Source organism: Argiope bruennichi, chromosome 1, assembly GCF_947563725.1.
Source record: "Argiope bruennichi chromosome 1, qqArgBrue1.1, whole genome shotgun sequence".
Lineage (NCBI taxonomy): Eukaryota > Metazoa > Arthropoda > Arachnida > Araneae > Araneidae > Argiope > Argiope bruennichi.
The window spans coordinates 76,230,734-76,252,023 of NC_079151.1; the positions used below are offsets into that span (position 1 = coordinate 76,230,734).

Here is a 21,290-nt window from a genome sequence, read left to right on the forward strand (position 1 = left end):
TAAATATTGGTAGAAATACAGCTTACTTTTTGGTTCAAGAAATGGATAATACATATCTTAAACTATTTTCAACATTTTGAACAAATCTATTGATAAATTTTAAACTGGATGGTTATATCTCCTTTTAGCCAGCCCACCATCCTAATTTTTTTAAAATAAATTATGAAAAAAAAATTAAAAAAAAAAAACTTTTGCCATTTAACTGGCATATTTTGATTTCATAGATCGAATGCATTTTATGAAAAAATCCCAATGGTATAATTATCCAATTTAGGGTATGAACAATTTGCCTTAAACAGGACCAACTGGAATCAGCAAAAAAATAAATACATTTATTAAAACCAAAGCCAAAAACAGCTAAAAGTTAAGTTCGTCAAAGAAAATAGCTAAATCAGGCAAATGAAAAGCAGTAAGAGAAATGGCAACCAAATGCGCTTAGCGTATTATAAGCGACGTTTTAAGTCGAATTGTTCATACTCTAAATTCGATACTTATCCCAGTGATCTTGTTTGTAGAAAGTACTACACATTCTTCCCTAAATCTCAGACTCTTTAATCCTCCTTAAAATATGAAATATTATAGAGATTATATCTGAATATCAATTGAAAAAATATGTGAAACAAGTATACAATTTTCATTTTGAAAATAGTTTCTTACACAAGTAATAATAGTTTCTTACACAATTTGTAAAGTATATTTCAAGTATTTATATATGCTCTTATTTTTATATACATATTTAATACTTTACAAATTTTGATAACTATTTATGAAGACATTTTATAATATAAAATGCCACCTCATATACTATATACGCATAACATTTGATGATAAATACCAAAATTAAAAAACTATAGACTCGAATTGCTACTCAGGTCTGCAACGGATTTTTAAACAGTAAGGCAACCCAAATGATTATGGTTGTTTTTTTGTAGAAATATAATTTAATTTCTCTTTCGCAATTTCAAATGGTTGCTAAATGTAACAATGAATTTTAAAGTTGCGATTTGCTTAGAAGAAATCTGGAGATTGAGAAGGAAACAAATATTTATGTGTAAAAAGATGACGCAAATTATTTATAAACTGATAGCAAAGACCTTAGTTTATAAACTACCAGTATAAAAAGATGAAAAAAGCATTCTTCGTTTAATAAATTTGTCTCTGGAACTGAACAATTAATAATTACATGTACGGCAAGATATAAAAGCTTAAAACAAAACAATAAAAAAAGGTACAAATAGATAATACATTCGATGAGCCCCTATCCTTTCTTATACCTGTATAATAAATACTAGGTAAGAAATGCAGAAACACTTTTTCAGAATAAAATATATTTATTCATAGATTTGCTATCTCTACGGAAAATAAAGATATGTATGTGTGTTGGCACTCTGCAGGCCAGACTGTTTTGCCTACAGCTACCAAATTTGGCATATATATATATATATATATATATATATATATATATAATATACTTTGGAGGGTTCGAATGTACTCCTCGAAGAAACATTTTAGAAATTCTAATTAAATTTTTAATTAATTAAAAATTAAGCTGAATTTTGACGTTTTCCAGGGATAACTTTTGAAAATGTTATTTCGCAAAACTAATTTCAAACTGTCTCAAAATATAATAATTTATCTTTTTATTGATACCAATTAAATAATTGTGCAAATGTTTCCAAAATTTTAGCATTTTATTTTAAAAAAAATTTTTACCTTATTTCCATTAATAGATTACATAGTTGCATGAATTCAAACCGCATTCATTATTTCATCAAGTATTTAATCACGTGATTTTCTTCCATCACTGAAAGTTAAAAAAAGAGTTTTGCTTAAATTCTGTATAGTTGCAAGACGAATTAAAAGAAAGAAGTAATAATATCGCAAAATTTAGAAGATGGATAAATTGTACATTTATGCTTTTAATAGCACTATTTTGCTATGGAATAGACTCCGTTAGCAAAGTTCTTGTACAAAATGAATGGAGGACATGCAATTAAAATAACACGGCTTTAATGTCTGACAATTTGACTGTATCATGGACATGAAGTTATAGCTAAAAGATTTAAATGGAATTTAATGTAATCAATTGCCCAGCAATCCAGCTTCCAATAATGAACTCCTCTCTTGATTTCACATGTATATAAGCATAAGATAAAATTCGCATTTAAAATTTATAAGTAACAACAATAAAGAAACAATCGAATTAGAAGGAGACTTATCGATTTTGTTGCTATGTATTACCTAAGTTTACTTTTTTATCAGTGTTAATTAGAAAGCACATTCATGAAGGAGATTTACTTATATCAAGTATTAATTTTCTTAAAAGTTTGATTCCAGATATGCCTTATAATGCTCAGATTTTTGATTTTTTTTTTATCAGCTGCTGTCAGACTGCATTCAACTGTGCCAACTGAGTCAACATGCTGAATAAAAAATTAAAAAGATTAATTTGAGAAAGGTTAATTAATGAGCGATGTGGATTCAGCTTTATTGGTATGCACATTAGAATTTCATAGTCATAAGCTAAAGAGTTCAAAAACCTGAGTTCCAGCAAATGATTATTACTGCAATGTCTCGTGAAAGGTACTTTGGCTGTTGAAATGTAGTGCAGTCACGAATGTCGTGTTACTAATAAGAATGAAAATTATTTGGACATAATAACGTCCCACACTCCTGTGTCTAAAACAATTTCAAATGTAGAATAATTATTTTTGTTGTTCATAATGTATTAGAGACCTGTAGATGTTTTTTCGAAGAAAGTTTGATTTGGTATTTAAGTTTGGTAATTAGGGTAACTAAGATATTTAGGTTTGGCATATTGGTAACTAAGAAAAGTTTGATTTTGGTATTTACTTCAGTCATGTCCTCATTTTTATAAGTCATTCTCGTTGAGCTGTGGAAACAGTTTTTAGTCCTTTGCGTTTTAAATTAAGACAAAATTATTGGCCTTAATTCTTTTTTCAAATTAATTCACAGAAAATAAATTTTTTCAGAAATTTATATCTTTAATAAAATTAATCAATACTCCCTCAATGAAAATTGACAAAAAAGAAAGATACATTTCCAGATCTTTGCTTAAATTTATAGATGTGCTATAAATTTAATCAATCCGGTGTTGAATAGGCAAGCGAATAGTAATGATTTATTTTAGTTTCCGAATAAGTGTACAAAAAAATTTATAAACTTTTATTTAATGTGAAATTTTCGGGGAAATAAAGTTTCAGTTAGATAAAATAAATCAAACCAAATAATGACAATCGTTTTATTTAGTTCTCTCGCATGCATGGTTAGGCAGCTTTATCGAATTCAAAATCAATCAATCCATTCTGACTTTTTGATCTTTAAAGCATATAATGCTTTAAAGATCTTAAAACATAGGTTAAACATAGGCCTCTTGTATGTTTAACAAAAAAATGTTGCTACTGGTAAAGATAGTTCGGCAATGTTCGAAGAAGAACCACTTTATTCATTCAATTGATATATATCATATCAACTGGATGCATTGAATTCTTATCAGAAAAAAAATGTTTGGAACTTTTCAATTATTTAAAACATTATAAGTTCGGTTTTACGAATACAATTATTCTTAATTTATCCATCGTATATTTACACAATTTGAATGTTTTGAAAGTGAATGCAATGCAGTAAATGTTTATATATAGTCAGTATGCGGCTAAAAGCGACAAAGTCATAAAAAAAAGAAAATTGAATTAATATATTCTTGTTGCTTAAAATGCCATCTTAGTAATAGAAAATCGTGTGCATATCAATCAATCTGTCAATATATTGATAAATGGGTGGCTTTTTCCGACTCGAAATACAATTTTAAAACACGAATACATCCATTATTTCCTTTTTCATTCTATTTGGTCACTTTCTGCTGCATACTTGACGATATAAAAAAATTTATACCCGCCTTTTAAATAAATTCTTTTTAACATTGCTTAATTTCTTAAAAATAAAACCACTTTTCTTTCTACTTCAACTTATGCCACCCATGAACCTTTAGCTTTTCTCACGCCTTTCAAAATTTATAACTTCCTTTATATAGGGATGAAAGCTGCCTTTCTAATTAACATCATTAAACCTTTAAAGATGCTAAAGCAGCAAAAACACAAGGATTTTCCAATCTGAAAAGCATAAAATACGAATGAGTATGAATTTCTTTGTACTTTGGACTCTTTCTGATTCGCGTCGTTCTGTGCTCAAGTTTTAAGTTAGGACTCACTCTAAGGATTTTCTAAGGATATTTTTTTAATACTCCTTCATCGGTAATACGAATAAATTAAAATTTGACTAAAATTTCGTAATTATCTTACCTTTCTAAAGTAAGATTCTTGTAACATTAAGATCTTTAAAGGAAGATCATTGCAACATTTTTAAATCACCTTTACTCCTCTAACCAATTTTATATATTGTAAGCGTTAGAGTGACAGACCTGAATGAGGAGTTCAATTTAAATTAACACTTCAAAATAAAAGAAATGGTGATAGACAGTTCGAAAAATGGCCAAAGCATTTTTTAATATTTGCTAAAGTATTTTTTTAATGGTGCTAACAGAAAGATATAAAGGAAGAAAATATTCTGATAAATAATCTAGCTGCCACTAAATGACAGTAATAGTAATAACAACTCAACTTCAAAAATTTATTATATAATATTGGCATCACCTAAATTTTACTACGAGAAAATTCTTGTAATAAAATAAGTAAAGAAAATAAATCGCTATTCGATAAAAAGATCATAGTTTTTATGTCAGTTGGAACTGCTACTAAAATATTGTAAATATCATTTATATTACGCTCGAATTCTCTTTTTATAAGCATCATCTATTACACCGAAACTGAATTGACCAAAACATGATTTTTTTTAATATCTTTTGCTGCTACTTGATTAATGTTCATTGGGATGGTATACACCATGACTAAAGAAAATCGTTAAAAAAAGTTTTACTAAATATTTCTATTCATACTCAAATGTTATTACAAATGTACTCCGGGCGTTATTATGTTGTTCCAATTTCAAAATAGTTTTTTCACCTCTTTACTAATTTCACAATTTTTCTCGAAATTTTTTCATTTTTTTCTTTTCGCATTAAATTGAATTCGATATTCATTAATTCGAAATCCGAAATTTGAATTTTGATTAATTTGGTACGACATTAATCAAATTGCTTAATGTCGTAAACATATTATATAATATAAACATATTCTGTAAAAAAATATACTATGGAAAAAAATATGCAATTTTATATAAAAAAAATGATAGTAAAATATGCGACTATGAATATTCAATACAATTTGGAATAATAAGTATTCCTGTTTTTCAAAATTTCTATTTGATGACAAAATTGCAATCAATGGATTACGAATTCTATAAGATAGATAACTGATTTATACTAAGTTACCGAACAGTATCTTTTATTAGTTTTCTGAATAGAGCTTGAAATCTATTTTAATATACTCTTTAAGTTAATCACCATTATGGCATTCCAAATAATCAATTGGAGTAGTTCCACTAGCCAACTCCTTTGGTAACTATTTCACTGCATCGTTTACCTTGACAGGGATGTTGCATTTTGGCATTAGCATGTTGGTATTATTAGCGAAACGAAAGAACGTACTAAAATAGATTTCAACTTAATTTCGTATATTATCAAAGGTTTAAAGCCGTGAACATAAGTCTAATCTAAAAAGCCTATACAGTTGATTACAGGGAACAAAAATTGGGAAAATTTTCGTTTTTAATTCATTGATAACATTTAAGTAATACGTAGTTTGTATTAATACATGTTAATTTTAGGAGAAAAAAAAGAAGAAATGAGTAAATATTTTAATAACCAAATACAAAATTATTTTCACTAAAATTTACAAAAAAAACCCCAGAAGGTATCAAAACCGCATTGGTTTCTGAAAGCCTAGTATAATGTTTAAATTTGCGGTAAAATATAGTTTATCATGCAAAATCTCGAATTCCAAATGAAAAATCTCCCGGATAATATAGTATCTTCTTTGTTTAAAGTGTCTAAGGATATTCATTGGAAAAGTAAACTTCTGATTGTAACAGATACTGTCAAGAAAGAATATAGTAATTCCATAGCAAAAATTAACTTGTCGTCGTACAGAAAAATTTCAGGAGCAGTTTCCAACTTCAATATTTTTTTTTCAACTAAGTCTTGGCAGTACTAATGGCACTATCTCATGCTACATTACGAAAGCACAATAACTTAAATCTTTTTAGATAGTCACTCAGTATTCATTGAATTAAGAAACTTTAATCACAAATATCCAAGGATTATAAATCTTTTACAAAACTATTTAGTAAAGCAAATGAATGATCACACCCTTTCTTCAGAATTTGTAAGAAACTTCAGGACATAAAGCTAACGAAAATGAGATGAGATTATTATTCTAAAATTTTTTTTTTCATATATATAATCGAATTCTTTCTTGGTTCACGCCTGGAAATCTAATTAATTTCAAATTAATTTCTAGTTAATTCAAACAAGGAGATTTGAAGAAATATCAGAAAGGAAAAATAGCTATTACAAACTACACTTCCACCATCTAACCTTCCTTCCCGACGGCTTATGTTTCTTTTAAACCGAAGTATGGATGTTAAAGTGATTTATTACCGTCTTCAATGAACAACTTTCGCAGGGAAATAGAAAGTGTTAAATATACAGTACACTCCCGATTATCCGCGGAATTGGGTGGCGCGGCCGCCGCGGATAACAAAAATCGCGGATAATCCGAAAAAAGCTAAAAACGTTTATAGAAAAAGAGAAAACAGTCAGTCCAACTTTGAAAAATCGTTTTATGTACAATAAAACGTAAAATAAACAGTAGGAAATGTTTAACTAACACTTAATATTTTAGTATATCACTCAAAACTAACCTAAAATGCATTTTGTTAATGAAAACAGATAAGTGCTTTGTACTTACGAGAGGCGTCAAGGATACAAAGAAAAATTAATACATTTGTACTGTTTTAATACTGTAATGTATTATGTAATTACAAAAGCATAACTGTAAAACTACACCTTTTTGAAAAAATCAGTCATTTGTGTTTGCTTCTTGCTTTGGAAGCATTTTCTCTTTGCTTGAAAGCAAAAAAAAAAAAAACTTAGTGCGGCAGGCGCGGATAATCGGGAGTCTACTGTATATCGTTTAATTGTCCAAACTATGAAGTAATACGGAATCAAAATCAAGAATTATTTCACAATCTTTTGAATAGATATTCGATCAATAAAAAATATTTCTTATCAATGTGCAGAATAAATCACCCCTATGTCTTCATAAAAATTTTTCATGTTGACCCCTTTTTCTTTCAGATAAGACAAAGCGACTGGAAGCAAGCATAAGTCTCAAACACAACAATTCTACCATCATTGTCCCCTAAAAATCAATACAATATTTTTTTGTCTTTTTACTATTGCTTGTGTCTTCATTGGTAAACAACCGAATTTAGCTTAATAAAAAAGTGGAAACAGAATACTATATATCACCATATTAAGCCTAAAAATATTTTTGATATTTAGAATTACTTACTGAAGAATTATTAATTTTATTATATTATTAGAATAATTTTTATCATTTTTATTACATTGTTAGAATTGTTAATTTTATCATTATTTTTATTACATTGTTAAAATTGTTAATTTTATCATTATTTTTATTACATTGTTAAAATTGTTAATATTATAATTTGTATCAAATTTTATTACTATTAATTTTATTACATTGTTAGAATTATTATTTTATTGTATAAAAAATATTAGTTTTCAATAATCTTCAATTCTTCATGTTTAGTAGCATAAATTGAAAAGAAACATTTCATCATTAAAATTATATTTATAATACATCCAAAAAGAAATGTTTCTTTCAAGTTCGTAATAAAAAATGAATTTACAGGAAATTAGAGAAGACTGTGACTGTTATAGTTATTGAGAAAAACGTGTTTCAATCTAATAATAGTTAGTCAATGTCTTTTAACAATAATTGCTCTTGTCTTCTTTAGATGAGATTCAATAGGAATGAATATTTGTTAGTTAGAAAATCAACAGGGCTCCTATTGCAGCCCGATTTCTTAGAGAATTATTTACTTGGAAGCTTCCTGATTAATGATTCACTTAATAATAGTTCAAATTTATTTCAACTTTATCTAAATCTTTGAAAATGGTACATTTTATTCCACTTCAGAGTGTGAATTTAGAATCCATTGATTTAAAAATGATTGTGTAATCTGTGTAAGTTCTTTAACTTTCGAATTTAATTTTTATGAAATGATATGAATATAATCTGATATTTACGGATTTATTTTAACGTTCAGGTCAATTTTAAACAATTCAAAGTAATTATTTTAAACGGATTGCCTTTTTAATATTCAACAGCTACTAATCAAGGCTTTATTTTTTAGCGCCAGCATTTTTTTTTTTTTTTTCCTAAACATAGCATCAGTTGCTTAATGATTCTTCATCAAATCAAAATAAATCTTTAATTACAAAATAAGAATTTGTTATAATGTAGAAATGAATGCTTTAAGTTTGGTTTTTATATTTATGTTGAAAAATAGTTTCGATACAGAATGTTTTACTATTAAACCTTTGTACTCGGAAAAGATGCAAAATTATTCGCCTAATACAAGGACTTGTTTATTGTTTCGAAAAATAAATATATTTATATATAATTGTTTCAAGTTAAATTTCCCCGAAAAGTTAATTTACATCTTTTTATCCTTCTGTAGATATTTTTAACAATCAAAACTGAAAAATAAATAAATAAAATGTCAAAATGATGCGCCGTCTTGAATGGCGACCATGAGTCACCACTCGAGTGCAAAGAGTCAATTGTGTATCACTTCTATTTAATGGTTGTAAATTTTCAAAATTCGTTTATAATACTTTTGCAAAATTCATAGTTTTCAAATACCAATACCGATTTCATATTTTCATCGAAAAGTAATATGCGATAACTTTCAAATGATCAACGTTTGATGATAACTTTATTTTCATTATAATTTAAGTATATTTCAGAATTAATATTTCTCATCACCTATAACAAAAAAGGAATAATAGAATTATGATTTTATTTCATTTTAATAATTTATTTATAAATATAAAAGGCAAAACATACCCAATGCTGAAAAATAATCAAATTTTCTTTGATTCTTAAATTGGGAAAAATGTCAGGTAAAACAAAGGGAAAATAATTCATCAAATTGCCCCCATTTCTCATAGCTTCATTTCTCTATATGTAGTCTTATACCTACCTATACACCACTATCTATTCAGATTCTATAGATCTCGTAAAATCCGCCAACAGTCGTCGAATTATAAATATTTATTGCCCCTACATTGGAGCTATCGTTTCCCTACCGAGGTAGAATCGTCATTGTTTAAATCTTTCTATTAGCCTCCATAAAATAAAGTGACGGGAAATGTCCTATTCTCCCAGGCAATGAAAAATTCAGGCTGCGGATTTGGTTCTTTTTTATCAGTAGATTGTGAAGTTTTGTCTGAGACGTATCAACCTCTCGGATTGTGGATTATTTCTTGATTTTGCTCTTCTCTCTTCATAGAATTCCTTCCGGAATGTGTACACTTCTTCCTGCAGTCGCGCCCTCAAGTTTCTAGGAATTATATCTCCAATAGCAGAAATTTTCAATTGCCAGAATATAATGATTTCTCATCGTGAATTTCATTTGTCTTATCATTGAGGATAAACTAAAGAAGGTAAGTCAACTTACCTCTGTTGATTCATTCCATTCTACAATTCATTTCTATGTAATCTGTGGTACAATGGGACTTTGCTAATTAAAAAGTAATTGGTTGATAATGAAGGATCGATTGATTTAAAAATGCAAACTTAGAACTAGACCTATAGTTTCCCACGGCAGGGTTTTTTTTTTTTTTTAATATACAAAATCGTATTTTTTCGGAAAAAATATTTAGATACGAATCAAATACTGATTACATATGAGTATTTTTCCATCTTGTCTACATGTGAACTGGTCATTTAAATTTAAAAAATGATAAGGAATTCAGTAAGTTAAAACAATTTTTCAGCGCCGTTTTTAATACTTAAAGCTTTCATAAATAGTACCTAATTAATAAAGAAACATTAATAAAGTAATTACAATTATTATTAAAAATTTGTAATAATTATAGTAATTTTAATTAAATAGGTAAATTTTAATGTACAAAAAGGATGCAGAACTTTAAATATAAAAAATAAAGAATTAAACTTCAAGATAAACAGTTCAATTTACATCTAATATAAAAAAAAAAATTTTGTCCTTTTCATTGAACACAATACAGTAGTAAAACTTTTGAATAAATAAGGACCATGAAAAATTTATTTGCAATCACAAATAATTGCATCTAATTAGGGAAAAGAAAGAAAACAATCGAAAATAGAAGTAGCGTTTAATAACTTAGTTTTAATTTCAAATTATCGACAATTTTTCAATAATATATAAATAGATATTCAAAAATCTCTTAAAAAATTTGAATTATAAAGGTTTGAATTCCGCAAGTTAATTATAACTTATATAATTATCTGTTTGCGATAATTCCAACATGAAGGTTCTTCATATGGGAATTTTTGTAACAACGAACTTCTATAACTTAAAATTTTATATTTACTCAAGACTTGTTTTGACCATCGTATCCAGTTCGTATATTAGTAATTCGAAAGTATTTCATTGCTTTATACAAAAACTTGTATTTTAGTTAAGTTAGTCTTTAATATAATTTTTTAATTAAGCGTTTATTAGAACAATTTGTGAAATTGTGCTTTATAAGAAATCGTATTCTGCGCTTTGTTAAAAAAGAGGATTATGATACTCTTAGTGTCACAAGAAACATTTTACAGGAATTTAAAAAAAAAGTCTTTTTTTTTTAATTAAATAAGCAAATATAAAAATTCATAGGAACTTGCCAATTAGTATATATTAAACTTTATACGTGTATTCTTTTTAAATACAATTATGGCATTTTAATTAAGCCTCGATAATAATATTTTATTGTAAATAATTTCAACATTTAAAGATTAATTACCTACAAATTACTAATTAGCTTCATTATTCAGAAGTAAGCAATGAAAAAAAATATCTTCTCGAATTATTCTTATAAAACAGAAAAATGAGATTTAAATTAATCCTAATTTTTGCATTATAAACTTATGCAAAACTAATTTTTGAATAAAAAGATTACGATGCTGAATATAAAGAGTTTTAATTTATTTACATCACTCATAAAAAAATTATTATTAGTTCTTTGATATTAAATTTATTATTAAGAATCTACCGCATGTATTCTCAGAAATAGAAACTTCTTATTCATTTTTGTAAGTTGTGCTGTTTATATTCATCTAGAAAGTGAAATCATATCAATAACAACATGTTAAAACAGACAACTTTACTATTGCACGGTTCTTTTACAATCAACTTACAAACTTCGATATAATGTTGCGTGTCTCAAGTGAATAAAGCTCGTAAAGCATTTAGACGTTAAGCGGAATAGTAATACGAAGTACTGACGTTTCTTCTTTTTTTTTTATTTCTTACTATAAATGAAATAGAATTGCCATATTTATTGCAATTTGAAGAGTAAAACCTACCTTTACAGCACTCGACTAGTAAAAGTCAGAGAACCGGTTTTGAATTCAATACAGATAACATTTTAAAAACTAATATGCACAATTTCCTATTAAACCGAGCTGCTATTTTACGCGATACCTGGGAAAGGGATTATTTTTTGGAAAATTCTTCTTATTTTCAAATAGTACTTATAAAATTTTATTAAGATGACAAATTTTGGGAATAAAAGATCGTAACAGCGTAACATGTTTACATTACTGAAATGAGAAAACAAATGCTGATATTTTCTGTACAGTTCTCGATATTAAAGTGAGTGTTAAAATTCTTTGATCTTGGAAGATAATTTTTTCTGAGTTTTGATGTAGAAGGCAAATTTTTAATTTCATATTGTGTATATTTTAGATAGTTTAAAAATACTGGATTTGTATTACATTATAACAATATACAAAGTATAAAAATATTTTAACTAACTATGATCTATGTATTTTTTTATTCCTTGTTAATACATTACCAAACATTTTACAACTATGCGAGAGCAAAATAATACAATTAGTTTTAAGAATTTCCAGAATTTAATAGAAATCTCATTTCTCAGAAGTTGCTCTATAGAAGTATAAACAATTTTTTGAAAATTAAAAATACTGAAGTATTTTTTAAAATTTACTCTATGCTTGAATTTTTTACTATGCATCTCCAAAATTTTGAATGGCGAAACCACGAGTGATCAGTTTTATGAAAACGTTTAAAACTTATTCTACTTTTATAGCCTTAATATCAGAATGAGTCATTTGAATTGAGGCAACCAGTAGGAATATAGAACTAATTACATATTCTTTGAAAAGTTCGATAATTTGAAGTGTAATTAAAGTAATTAACAAAAGAGGCAGATTTAAAGGATAAAAATAAACATTTATATTCTACTAAAAGCAATTTTTTGAAGTATACTTTTATAAACATAATAAAACAAGATTTTTTTAAATAATTGTTTTCCTTTTTTATTATTTATAATTCGTAACAATTATTATTGAAGCCAGAAATAATATTTTCACAAATTCACTCACAAGTGCCGCTGCTAGTAAGAGTCAAATTCGATTAATCAATTGATAATTAAGTTGTAAAATATTAAATAACGATGCTATCAACAAGAAGAGTCGTGTGTGGAAAATTTTATAATTCTAGTCATTAGGATGAGAAGAAAAAGCGATTACAAAAATTCAATTTTCAAAAACATGGACTAAGTCAAATAAAATAAAGTTATATAAAACAAACGAAATTTGATATCATTGTAACTAAGTTTATAAGTTGTTGTTGTTTTTTAACTTTTTCAGAAGTACATTTAATGACTCAAATAACGTGAAACATAATTATTCATGCCATTCGGAACATTTCTTTTAATCGGAAGTATTTGTCTCTAATAGTTTAGGCGTAAGATTTTAGGCGAAGATTGAATGGGCATCCCTTAATATCTATTTCGTTAATTTCATCTTCATTTATTAAGAGTTTGACAAATCATTAAATGGAACAATATTGCTCATAGGAATTAGAAAACTCGAAGGCAATAATGATGCTCAGCCTATAATAAATTTATAAATGTCTTTTATCATTTGGCGAATGTTATTTCATAAAGAATAGGAAAAAAGATATTTACACCTCAGTGTTTTCGTCAGAGACATTTATTTATTATATTTACATTAAGTAAATAAACGCACTTGTGAAGAGATAAAATGGAATGGGTTCAACGTCTTTCGCTGCCGTAACATTTGAAATGAGTAAATATACAACGCATAATTTTCCATGTTGAAATCTATTGTTACATTTCAACGCAAAAATTTAGACAAGGAAGAAATTCATACAGATTTCAAAATGCTTTTAATCAGGTTTCCTAGCATAGCTTCTATATATACATATATATTTATAATAACAACATTTTTAATATAACATATATTGTGGCAGTATAAATATAACATCATAGCGATAGATAATATGACAATAAAAATTGAATGAACGTATTGCAAGTTATAAAGAAATTTTTTTAAAAAATTACCATTTTCTCAAGAGATTAGATAAAAAGGAAATTAAATGAAATGAAATTAAAATAAATAGGATTTAAAACCTGATGGCGCATCTATCTTTGTTGATTAATTGATGAATACGAATTTCTATCGAAGAAATGACACCTTCCATGGTTTGGGTCTCTTTTTGGTATCATACATCCTCATTGGATTTCGTGAATTCATTTATAGAAGAATATTTCCAACCATTAATGTAAACTCTACACAAACGATGTTCCAAAAATTATCTGCTGAGTTAAGTTCTGGGCTACATGTGGTCGATCCGAAATTTTTATGTTCTGAGAATTAAATTATTTTTTTTGTGTGTTATTTGCGTTATAAATCGAAATATCATCTTACTGTTATTAGAAAAATTGTCGCGGGAAAACACCATACTCCCATTTAATTTTTAATTAATTAAAATTTCAAAAAAAATCGCTTTGAAGTGCATATTTTAATTTTCTAGTATTTCTAAATCCGATCCTGTATAAAGTCAACACATATTCGCCTTTATTTAAGCTGTCGACAGTAAAAATAATCGAAATTCGAACTGTAAATAAAGGAAATTTTTCCTATGAAAGAATTACAGCTGATATACAGTATAGTTTATAAAAAAAATATTATGCTTTTATTATAAAACAAAATAAAAATGTTTATTTCATAATAGCAAATCAAAAATGAGTTTTTATGCAGTTACTGCAAATTCGTAATCACAAATCGGTAAACTCAGGAAAAAATAAGCCTAAACAAATTTACATTACAATTCGCATAACGAGTAAGGAAATATTTAATCATTACAACAAATTAATTTTCATTTAAAATAAAAAAAATTTAAATATGGAAATTAGTTAATTTAAATTCGGAAAAATGTCATTTTAAAATATATCACTACCAAAAAAAAACGTTTAAAAGATGCACGATGACATAAATATTATAGAATACGATTTCATATCCATACAGTGAAAAGAATTTGATGTTTTCACACATAAATTTGAAAAACGAAATATATTTTGAAAAAAAAAAAATTTAATTGTATTTTTATTTTACACTCTTCAGTCTTATGGTTCTGAAGTATAATAATTGAGCTTTCGTTTTCTTCAAACTATTACGTAATAATAATAACTAATACTTACTAATAATTAAGATAATGCTTATAAGTTGATATACTATGAATAATTGTAAATTGTGTTATGTATTTGAACGGGCACGATGAAAAATTATTCAAAATGCTCTACAGGTTGGACATTTGGGACTAATTTGACATATTGAAATGTTTAAGTAAAAAGTGCTCTCTAAAAAGTTTCAATATTTTGATAAGATAATGATCGAAATTTGAATGTTCTTCCACAATAACTTCGGATCATATTATTGCACTGTAATCATATTACAACACTTTAAAGTAAAAAAAAAAAATCATTTATCCCAATTTTATTCTGTAATTTTTTTTCTTTTATTCTACAGATATTTAAAAGCAAATTTAATAATATTATTTTTAATTATATATTATAGCAACATTTTTTCTTTGTTTTAGTTATTATTTTCAAACTAACGCCCCTTTTAACGATATTAAATGTGTGTCTATATTATCTTTGCTATATAATTATGAGTAAGTTTTAGGAATAATATAAAAATAAGCGAATCAAGCCGGAGACATTATCTCCCTAGGTTTGAATCTGCTTCAAACTTTTATATATTCTCTGTTAATGAAGCTATAATTGAGAAATCAACTTTTTTCACACAAAACGCTCTTATTCTTTTACAGTTTTTACCTAGAAAACAGAAATTGATCAATTTTTGATCAAATAAAATACGAAATCATTTCACTTGAAAACGACATAAAATCCATCACGTAGAAAAATTTAGAATTTGAAGCGTTAAAAGTAAAAAAAAAAAAAAGGAATTTTCTTAGAAGAGATAAGAAAATTGTACTATTTTTTAGAAACTAACCCATACAGATATTACAGTGAGAATTTTCTAGCCTTAATACGACGAAATACTTCAAGGAAGTCGTCATCGTCTCCTTTCTCTTGAATTACTGATTGATGGGGAAGAAATGAGAGAGATTTCTGATTACCTACAGCTGTACAATTTAACATACTTTTGGCCCGTAGAATTTGAATTCCCGTAAGAATACTAACCTCAAATTCAAATTATGTCCTTCAAAATTTATTTTTATCATGATAAAGTCGTTTTTATTTTACTGTGCGGTCATTTTATTTCTTGTAAGTGACATTTTATACTTCGATTTATACCTACAGAGTCTGTAGAATGTAAGCATTATTTTCTTATTTAGTCACTTTCTTATATATATATATATATATCCTCAGTTTAAAACCAGTTTATTTAACAAACGATTTATTTAATAAACTGCTTGAAATTAACTATTAATTATTAATTGCAAACCAATGCAATGAAAGCTATCAAAGAACTTTCTATAGTTATCTGTTCTTTGTTACACAAGCCTTTAGAAAATTCTTTATTAAAACTAATATTGTAAATATATATTAAAAAATTGTATAAAAAAAGTATTCTCAAACAAATTGTGTAAAAAAATATTTTTATTCGGTTTTAATTAATTTATCTTACTTTTTATTAACAAAATTTGAAATTTTTTAAACGATTTTTTACTCATTTCTTGATGCACTATTAGTTTTGCAATTTTACGTATATTTAAGTATTTCTGATAACAGTGGATTATTTTAATATTTTAGAACGTAATTATAAGTTCATTGATTAATTAAATTAAATTTTAATTCCATACAAATTGTCACCATCTAGTCAATTTGAGCAAAATTTGTATTCAATAATTCATTCATTAATGTATGAATCTTTAATGCCATAAAAAATGAGTTGTAAATTAATGAGCAAACAATAGAAAAAATATTAAAATAAACTTTTTATTTCACTAATCAAAGTGTGTTTTTATAACTGTTTTCAATAAATTTATTCAACACTTTTATTTATCTTTATTTGTTTAATGTTTGTAAACTGGTTTTTCACTCATTTCAGAGAGTGCTAAAATTATGAATTTTTGTACAGTTTTCTGTTTTTGATAATAATGGGCTATTATAATATTTTCAGACTTTAATGATAAATTAATCGACTAATGTAATTATGTTTTGACACCTTATATTCCATTTGATAATAATTTGAGTGCAAAATTGATTCCTGAATTATCTAATGTTTATAATAATGAATTACAAATTAAAGAAAGAATTAAAATAAGGAAAATTTTATCTTTTAGTACCCAAATAGTAATGTTTTTACAAAACAATTTTATTAAATTTATTAGAAAATTCATTTCAACCACGGCAGGGAGAGACTATGTTTTCTAGCCATAGAAACGATACCTTTTATTTTGTTACCACTTTTGCTTTGTTAAATCCCAAACTAATTATTTCTCCAAATTATGCGTTTGTTAAACAGTTGGCTTTAACAAATGCAATGAATATTTACGCAATATATCTAATTTCAATAATACGTATTGAAATTATATATTCAATCGGTCCAAATTTGGCAATCATTTGAATTTGATAAAACGGTCCATACTAGGCAACAACGTTGTTGTTGTTGCCTAATATAGAGCGTCCTCTGGATCACCTGATTGAAAACGTTGCGCAAAAACATGATCTTTCTATTATTTTATTAGAAAACGTTTATTCTAGAAATATTATTAATGATTGTAAAACCAAAAACAAATCCCTTATTTTAAAAGTAAACTAATTACATTTAGAAAATTCAATATTGATTGTCTTTGTCCTTAAGTGGCACAATCTTATTTTATATAGTTAAAAGAAAGCTGGCGAAAACTTAAGGTTTCTGATAATATTACTAATCCATTTAATTAATTGTTACAAAAGTAATTATGTAAATGTCATAAAAAGTGAAATTTTTTTAAGTGTAGCAAGTTAAAATTCAATGTGTCTGAGACTTTTCCTTTTTAACACAAATACTATTTGAATTGTTACTACTAGCAGCTTTTGGCGATAAGAAATTTCTCCAAGATTATTGGTTATGTTATTTTCAGTTGAATATCTAATACAAACTTTATATTCAGGATTCTCTCAACAAAGATTTTTTTAAATAAATTGTAATAGACATTCATGCCGTGTTATATTTTAATAAGCTTTCACTTGTTCTATTCATTATGGCCACGACACTTTCTAATGACGAGAAGTTCCCATGTACATGAACCTTTCTAATGATAAGACATCAAAATGCCGTTGCAAACGTATCTGTGTAAGTAATTTATTTTTCAATTGCACGTTATCTTTCGAGACGCTGAAACTTCACTTTCTTATTCCTCATACAAACTAAGCAGACAACAAGCATAATCTTTCTTTCTTGGATTTTAGCGGTGGGTGAAAATCATGCGATTATGTATTTGGTGAAACAATAAAAACGATTTGAATTTTATTATAACAATGAAAACTATTGTTGAAAAATTCTGCAATATATACTATATATATATGAAGAGACATGTAACTCTGGTTCGAAAAACAGGCCTCTACTAATCGGATTACATATCAAATCAAATATCTTTCTCGGGCCCTAGGGGAAAGCCCGGTTGAGATTAATACTTAGAGATATAGTGTGTGATTACAAGAATCACACGCTATATGATAACAAATGAATTCAATGAACGTGACGAACGGCTGGGCCGTTTTACATCGACGAACGCTTTTTCATGACTGAATACAGTTTTAATGGCGGGAATCAGATAGCTTCTTATTGGCTGTTGAGTGATGACGCGAGCGACGGCAGGATGATGTTTCAGACACCACACATATAATATAAAAATCATCAAAATTCAGTAACAAATTACAATTAGTAAAAATAAAGCCTGGGTATATGTTATTTCATTTTCTTTTATTATTATGATTATTGATATCAGTAAACATCACTTAATCTAATTATTTAAAAATTTTAAAAATCACTCCCAGATACACATTTTCACTCTCCAAAATACATTTCTACCAAATTTGGTTTCTCTAAGCCGAATATTTAAGACTGTAGAGTGCCAACACGCACACATTTTCCTTTATTATTAATAGAGATTTTTCACAGGAAATTAGCCAGATCCTGATTTAATCCTTAATCCGAGCTCCTATTCATTTTGCGATTAAACGAATTTTTCTCCACCCCCCGACTAAAATGAAGACAAAAATCTCTATTTAAGAAATTATAAACCCTGAATTAACAAATTATTACAACAACAACAACACCTTTTTTTTCTTTTTTTTTTTGCTGGTTTATGTTAGAAAAACAATGGACTGCAATGACTAAAGTCATCCATCTTGTGCAGAAGAGATGAGCAATGAATGCAGTCTGTCACGTGGATTTCACGTAGTTAGCACAGAAAATTCCTTTTGAGATCATAATCGAGTTTTTAAGTTTAATTGTAAATCTCAATCTGTACTTATAATAAAGGTGTGTGTGTGTGTGTGTGTGTGTGTGTGTGTGTGTGTGTGTGTGTGTGTGTGTGTGTGTGTGTGTGTGTGTGTGTGTGTGTGTGTGTGTGTGTGTGTGTGTGTGTGTGTGTGTGTGTGTGTGTTACTGTTTGAACTTACAACTACCAAATGCGGCACATACTTACCTTGGAGGGTGGGAATGCGTGCCTCAGAGCATGTTTTTAAGATTTTAATAATTAGAATTTTAGTTAAATAAAAACTAGGCAAATTTGTGGCGTTTTTATTGCGATAACTTCTGAAAATGGTATTTGGAAAGAATAAATTTTATATCATTTCAAAATTTAAAAAGTTGTTTTAAACAACATTTAGAGAAATATTTGTTGTATTATTTCGAATAATACATTACATTGACTCCCGGAAACTGAATACGTTTTTATTAAATATTTCATCACTTAATTTCATTCCATTGTTTACAGCTAAAAAAGAATTCTGTTTAATATCCACGTAATTTACAAAATGAATTAAAAAAAGTGAAGTTACAGAACTGCGAAATTCAAAAGATAGATGAACTGCATATTTACTTTTTTAACAGCAGTAAAATGCCATGAGACTGGTCTCCATTAAGTTTTAATGTCTAATAATTTGATGGAATTATGAAGTCTCATCTAAACAATTTAGCTGAAATTAAATGTAAACTTTATCTCCGGCGAATCAGATTATCTCCACAGGTAACTAATAATAAAGATGAATGTGTATATGTTGGTGCTCTACAAAACAGACCATCTCGCCTACAACTATAAAATTTGGCACAAACATATTTTAGAAGACGGGAATGTGCACTTCGAAGCGATTTTTTTAAAAGATTTTAATTAAATAAAAAAATTTCGAATTTTTTTTATAATTTCCGAAAATATGTCAGCACAAAAATGATTTTTATGGCATTTTAAAATTTAAAAGATTTTTACAATGTTACCATGATTTTGTCGTGTGACTTTATTTTTTCCTATTTTTAATGAATTTCTTAACAAATATTTTATTTTACAATAACATATTTAATTGTTGAAGTGAAATTCAAATAGTTTTCATTGCCTGGTTTGTTTCCTATTGTTGGTAAGAAAGCATGTAGTTAAAGCTTATTTCCTCATAATGTATAGATCGTTATTTAAAATATTCTTTTAATATTCTTTTTAAAATTATTATGCTTACAAATATGGGTTTTTCGTAAATGAACAATAATTTTTTAAGCGAATCTAATTTTAAACAGTATTACTATGTAGTGTGCTATAATTATATGCACAAAGATATATTATTCTTATCGCTTGAAAATTGATTTCTTATTTTAGAATACTAAGTGTTTTGCTGAATAAGAGAAATTTTTATACAATAGCTAAGTTAATAAACAAATTTTGAAAAATATTCTTAAGTACCCATGAAACTTCAGTGCCGAATATTCCATTGTCTTTTTTTATATTTTAAATTAAAATCTTTAATTTAATCAAGAAAGTTTTTGCATTATTTGAAGTATAAACACTTTTATTTTTTTCAAATTAAAGTTCACATTTTAGGTGGGATGAAAAAATTTAAGATGATTTGCATAGTGAGAAAAACAATGTAAGGCTTCTAAAATATTAGGTATTTATTAAAATTTCAATGCAAAAATACTTCACTCAGTTAGCTAGCTATCAAGAAGAAACTAGAAAAAAAAAAAAAAAAAAACATTTAACTAAAATTTTTAACAAGCTCTTATCTTGGTGGAACTAGCTGATGGCCAAAACTTTAATTAAAAAAATATCTTGAACTGTTCCATTTTTATGTTGTTTTATCCCATAAATTCAAAATGTATGTATACGTTAAATAATGTTTAAAGAACAGATTCTCCGTATTCCAATCCGGCCTCTTTTGTTCAGTGTTTACAGCAAAACGATTAAAAAGAAAAATAAATCACTAGATGTGGATGTTAATGCCCTACAGGCCCATACTCAAATTTTATATGATATTCTGTATTATATATTACAAATAGAAGAATTTTCTCTCTATTTTTATATCTTTTACAATACTTTGTTTTATAAACATAGAGATTTGATAGAAACATCGATTTTTGAGGTTAAAATTCGTTTTTTAATGAACCTCTGCCAATCCCTTGGATCTGGTATCAGCCAAATAATTGAGAATCTACTGTGTCGATAGTACATATATCCACTTATTCAAATATAAAATATTAGAAATT

The 21,290-nt window shown here is 26.7% G+C and overlaps 1 protein-coding gene across 8 annotated transcripts in view; it reads left to right on the forward strand.

Moving 5' to 3' along the window:
* The window catches only part of LOC129976938 (uncharacterized), an 88,373-nt gene that overhangs the window by 48,036 nt on the left and 19,047 nt on the right, over nucleotides 1-21,290 (forward strand). For all 8 annotated transcript variants that reach the window (XM_056090520.1, XM_056090524.1, XM_056090519.1 and 5 more), the window contains one exon: nucleotides 9,580-9,733. The gene's annotated coding sequence lies outside the window, so the exon portion shown is untranslated. The remainder of the gene's footprint in view (nucleotides 1-9,579; nucleotides 9,734-21,290) is intronic.